The sequence below is a fragment of the Poromitra crassiceps genome (assembly GCF_964638095.1).
Source record: "Poromitra crassiceps genome assembly, contig: HAP1_SCAFFOLD_2379, whole genome shotgun sequence".
NCBI lineage: Eukaryota > Metazoa > Chordata > Actinopteri > Beryciformes > Melamphaidae > Poromitra > Poromitra crassiceps.
In genome coordinates, this window is record NW_028150047.1 from 1 (window position 1) to 5,567 (window position 5,567).

General features: G+C 39.0%; 1 pseudogene across 1 annotated transcript; it reads right to left on the reverse strand.

The window, feature by feature from the left end:
• Nucleotides 1–673: 673 nt before the first annotated feature.
• On the reverse strand, nucleotides 674–5,238 carry LOC310772218 (tyrosine-protein phosphatase non-receptor type 6 pseudogene; annotated as a pseudogene). Its single transcript, XR_014554009.1, has 3 exons — nucleotides 5,055–5,238; nucleotides 2,303–2,419; nucleotides 674–801 (listed from the first exon to the last, which is right to left on the reverse strand). The product of XR_014554009.1 is annotated as a tyrosine-protein phosphatase non-receptor type 6 pseudogene (transcript).
• Nucleotides 5,239–5,567: the final 329 nt, after the last annotated feature.

Genomic DNA, 5,567 nt, shown 5'->3' on the forward strand with positions numbered 1-5,567 from the left:
CGATTAAATAAAGGTTATAATAATAATACAAAAATAATAATACAAGTAAGTTGAAAAATCTAAATTAAGAGAGAGAGGGAGAGAGAGAGAGAGAGAGAGAGAGAGAGAGATACAAGATACAAGATAGTCTTGTAGTATGTTAGTTTGATATAGTAAGTTTTCTAATTAATGTTTAGCTGTTCATGTCTAATCGCTTGCTTTGGCAATATGTACAGTGTTACGTCATGCTAATAAAGTCATTTGAATTGAATTGAATTGAATTGAGAGAGAGAGAGAGAGAGAGAGAGAGAGATGACTATGTAGTGCTGTATTCCACCGCCACCACAAGATGGCAGTATACTGTAGTACACTTTGTAGCATCTCAGTAAGGAAGTTAGCCTTGGAAATGGAAATGCTAATTTGTGCACTGCCTGGTGGTGGCATCTAGGTCCATTCGGAACTTAAACTTGGCCTCATGGCACTTATACCCATGTTGTTGTCTTCTGACTAGATCATCGCTTGTGTTGTATAAAGCTCAGAGGTACGTCGCTTTGGATCAAAGCGTTGGCTAAGTGAAATTGTAGCATTGTATTATCTGGTCAAAGCAGTGTGCACACAGAGCAAGGTGAGTCATAATATCATAAATAAAAGTTATTATAATATCATCTGTTAAGTCCCTCCTCCCAAACCTTACATCAAACTCCTCCCAGAAGCCCGCCTTGCTCTTCTGCCCTTCGCCTTCTGTTTCCCCTGTGTTTTCTGGTCCAGCAGTTTCACCCTGCTATCAATATCTGCCGCATTCACTCTGGTGGAGAAGTAAGGCTGCAGAGAGAGAGAGAGAGAGAGAGAGAGAGAGAGAGAGAGAGAGAGAGAGAGTGATGAGGAAACAAGCACTCACTATCATTATGGCTTCGAATCGTTTCTCGATAATTGTGCAATTGCTATAGCCTACATGTCACATGTTCTCATCACAGATTTGAAAGAAAACTTTTAGAATATAGAGAAGTCACTAAACACCAGTGTTGGGCAAGTTACTTTCAAAATGTTATATCCTACATATTACTAATTACTTTCATTTCAAAGTAATAAGTTACTTTACAATATTACTGTCTGTGTAGAGTAACTCGTTACTTATTACTAGGTTACAGAATTCAATTTAAAATCCTTCTTTTAGCTTACAAATCACTCAACGGCCTAGGGCCCACAATACATAGCAGATCTCCTCCCTCGCTATGAACCAACTAGACCTCTCAGGTCAGCTGGGTCCGGCCTAATAGCTGTCCCTAAGGATCCACTGGAACCAGGGCAGGGCCGCCTTTACACACTGTGCTGCTGTTAGCTGGAACAACCTGCCTGAGGCCCTCAGATTTTCCTCAACACTTCCGATTTTTAAAACGGTCTAAAAACGTTTCTGTTTAGCACTGCTTTTAACTGCTGAAATGTCTATCTTTCCTATTATTTTCCTGTATTGACCAAACGTGTAGCATCTTACTGCTTTTTGCTTTTTATTGTCTTTTTATCTTCTTTTATTCTCTTATGTCTGTAATGTCTTGTGAAGCACTTTGAATTGCTTTATGTATGAAATGTGCTATATAAATAAAATTGACTTGACTTGACTACTTTTGCATTACTTTCACCAAAACAACAGCAGCAGCAGAATGACATCGCCGCCCCGGAACCATCCCGAAAAATAATTTCAACCGCCTTGAAGTCAGTGTAAACAATCCAAAATTCTAAATGTTATTCTTTTCCTTTGTTATTGTCATCTGTAGTGGTTATTTGCATAAAAACAGAGAGTTTGATTAGGAAATGATTGTATCTTTATTTAAATATGTGCTTTGATTAAAAAAAAAAAAAAAAATCATTTTGTAACTTGAGTTACTTGACAAAGTAACTGGTATAATATTACTGAAATACTATAAGTAATAAGTTATATTACTGAGTTACTGCTAAAAGTAATATATTACATGTAATATGTTACTTTTGTAATGAGTTACCCCCAACACTGCTAAACACTGTGTAATCATTTATAAAACAACAGCCATCCAGTCATTAGCATTGCTTCACTGAGGCAGGACCCGTAAACAACAAACTTTACGTTGTGAGTAATCTTTCCGACGTGTGTTGCACCGCTTCTGCCCTGTTTCACAATATCTTTGTTTCTGTTTTTCAGCTCACTCTGACGTTCAAACCTGTTGAATCTGCTGTGCAAAACCCGGCGCAGATATTGTCTATAATTTAGTATTAATTCGGGTATTCTGCACAAAATGTTAATATGTTTTATCTCAATAATTTTGCGACGTGTGAGAGAGCTTTGGCTCACCTGTTTTAGGTGCACCCAGTTGCCGGACACCTCCTCGATACCTTTGCGTTTGTAGTTCTCCACCAAGTCCGGCAGTGTGTCAAACAGTTCCGAACCGCCCACTGTATACCTGTCATTCTGGATACACAAAAACACACTTCATACAAACTCTGTCTGATAAAAAAATAAAAAAAAAGTGTGCAAAATGAGGTATCCACCAACTGCAAAGTGACATCTACTATCACAAAATGATTTTATAGCCCAACATGAAAACAAATGATAATTTAAATGGTGGTAATGTTTAAAGCAGTGGTTCTCCCGACTCCCACATTTTGCTTAGAAAACTACAAGAGAAAACTATAGCATCTGATGCAATGAACGAATTAAAAACCCATCTTTTGAAGAATATAACATTACAAAATAAGAAATGGAGTGGGGAAGAGATGCAATTAGTGCCTCCTGAGCAGATCTATTTGAACATTTCATTCATTTTCATGATTTCTTCTTGTATTTTTCTATTTTCCCCTTTCCCCTTTCTCTGCAACTTGTCCCAATTTACCCCCGGGGATCATTAAAGTCTTTCTGATTCTGATTCTGATTCTGATTCTGAAGTACCCGGCGTGTCGTGTGGAAGATGCACAAACCGCAGAGAGAAGAGATATTACAGCAATGTGCAGAACAAACTCATTTTGTCTGATGACTGGTCTGTTGGCACTTTAATCAGATATATTTTCATGAAAGCATGCTGACAAAGAAAAATAATTTCCCAGAGGCGTGAATGTACTCTGATGTAATAATCTCATCTGTCACCAACAGACCCTGAAGATTACAGCCAAGCAAGGTTCACACTCTCCTGATCCTTGCCCCCTGAGAACGCTTGTGCAAAGGCTTATATGACCTTTATAGTAATCTCATAGTAATCTATTATACCTGACAAACAATGCCACCCGTTCAAATGAGGACTGCGCACAGTGTTCGCTATGAGGCGAATTGCTGCTAAAAATAAAATGCTAAGCTGCTGTTTAGTGCTGATGACGCGTGGAAATAATCTTATGAAAATGAGGCCGGGAGACGGATGTGACATGTTACTGTACTGTACTCGCACCAGCAGTTACCAAATGTACAGACTGAATGTAGACTGCCAGTCAAAAGTTTGGTCACACCACATTCGTCTTTATTTTTACTATTTTATTGATCTTAATTGATTTTATCTTTACTATTGAATATTGGTAAATACATAAAAACTATTCAATACAGTAACACAAATGGAATTTTGCAGTGACGAATTTAAATATATATATATCTTCCATTTTCGGTTGAAAGTATCCGCCCCCCTTTGCCTTGATGAAGAGGCAAAGGCGTTGACAATAAATTCATGCATAGGCATTATAACTTCACTATTTATATTAGTCTTCAAGCATTTAAGCATAAGCTTTTACATCAAATTGGCTTTAAGATAATGAAAAAATATATACAGCACAGTACAATATGTACAGCCAATCGGGCGTGTCCAAACTTGGACACGCCTGGTAAGGCAGTCGGGTCAAAAGGTCTTTGGTTTCACGCTTTCACGCATGCTTTTAGCAATTGGCTGTTTGTAAGCATTTCTGTTCAAGTGTTTTTTGTAGACATCCCTTACCAGTGTTGGGCAAGTTACTTTCAAAATGTAATATACTACATATTACTAGTTACTTTCATTTGAAAGTAATAAGTTACTTTACAATATTACTTTCTGTGTAGAGTAACTCATTACTTATTACACTACTTTTGCATTACTTTTACCAAAACAACAGCAGCAGCAGAATGACATCAACAATCCAAAATTCTAAATGGTATTCTTTCCCTTTGTTATTGTCATCTATAGTAGTTATTTGCATAAAAACATACAGTTTGAGTAGGAAATTATTGTATCTTTTTTAAATATGTGTTTTAATTTAATAAAATGTAACTCAATTTGTAACTTGAGTTACTTGACAAAGTAACTGGTATAATATTACTGAAATCCTATAAGTAATAAGTTATATTACTGAGTTACTGCTAAAAGTAATATATTACATGTAATATGTTACTTTTGTAATGAGTTACCCCCAACACTGTCCCTTACACACTTCACTGACGTCTATGACCAAAAGACAGAGTTGAAGGATAAGCAATGGTCTGGCATTGCATGAGAATGGGGAAACTTAGAGCTTTAACCTATTACACAGTACGGTGCACTGCACAACTTTGGGAATACCCGTCAGTGCTTTGAGTGATGTGAATCTGATCTCGTGGGTCACACGAACAAACATGGACACACACACTGATATACATGTACTGTATACAGCACACACACACACACACACACACACACGGAGGCGATAGAGACAGTCCGCATGTCTGGGAACGCCCATACAGGCTCTAGGAACGCCCACAATAGACGCTGGGTTAGCCTGGAGGCGGGATCAGGGTGGGGTAAATTCCCCCGTTCTATCCATTCAGCAAAGTTAGAATTTAGCTGATAGCCCAGCCCAGGCAGACACGATCGGGGATTTAACCACCGCAGTAAACGCACATCTGAGCAGACGTCTTGTGTTCTGCTCTAGAACCCCCAAACATGTAGTTTAGAGCCGCAGCACCGTCTTTTGGTGAGTCAGCCCATGAGATATATGGGCGGTTTTACCCCACTCGCGCACCAGCCGTTTAACATGTTGTGGGCGTTCCCAGACATGTGGACTGTCTATGACGAGACGTGGCCTCAACCTATGGCAAAAGGGACAGAGGTGGCACCCACCTGGCACATGATCTTGACATGGCAGACCCTCCTTCCTCCTGATTCCTTCATCTCCTCCGTCAGGGTAGACAGAACAAAGTCTCCAGGTTTGGACAGAGACTCCCTCACCAGGAAAGTCCCCGGCTCATCTCGCTCTCCCAGCAGCCTCTCTGCATTTGGCCCCGACAGGTGGCCATGATACCACCTGGGTTACAAAGACAGACAGACAGCTCATGATGTAGCTTATAATATGGCATGTGTACACAGGTATAACATGATGTAGCTCAGCTATTCTCAACCACTGGGTCGTGGCCCACTGGTGGGCCTCAGAGCACTGTGTAGTGGGCCACGGAGTCAGTGGTATTGCCAAATACATTAATAAAAAATAAATAAAAAAAGTGTGATTATAGCTAGTTATTTATTTTTATATCTAAATGTGCTCAAGAATGATATCGATTAAAAAAAAGTTCCTATTAAAATGCATAATTTCAATGTAAAAATGTTGCACTATAAGTTATAAATCAGAAAGACTAC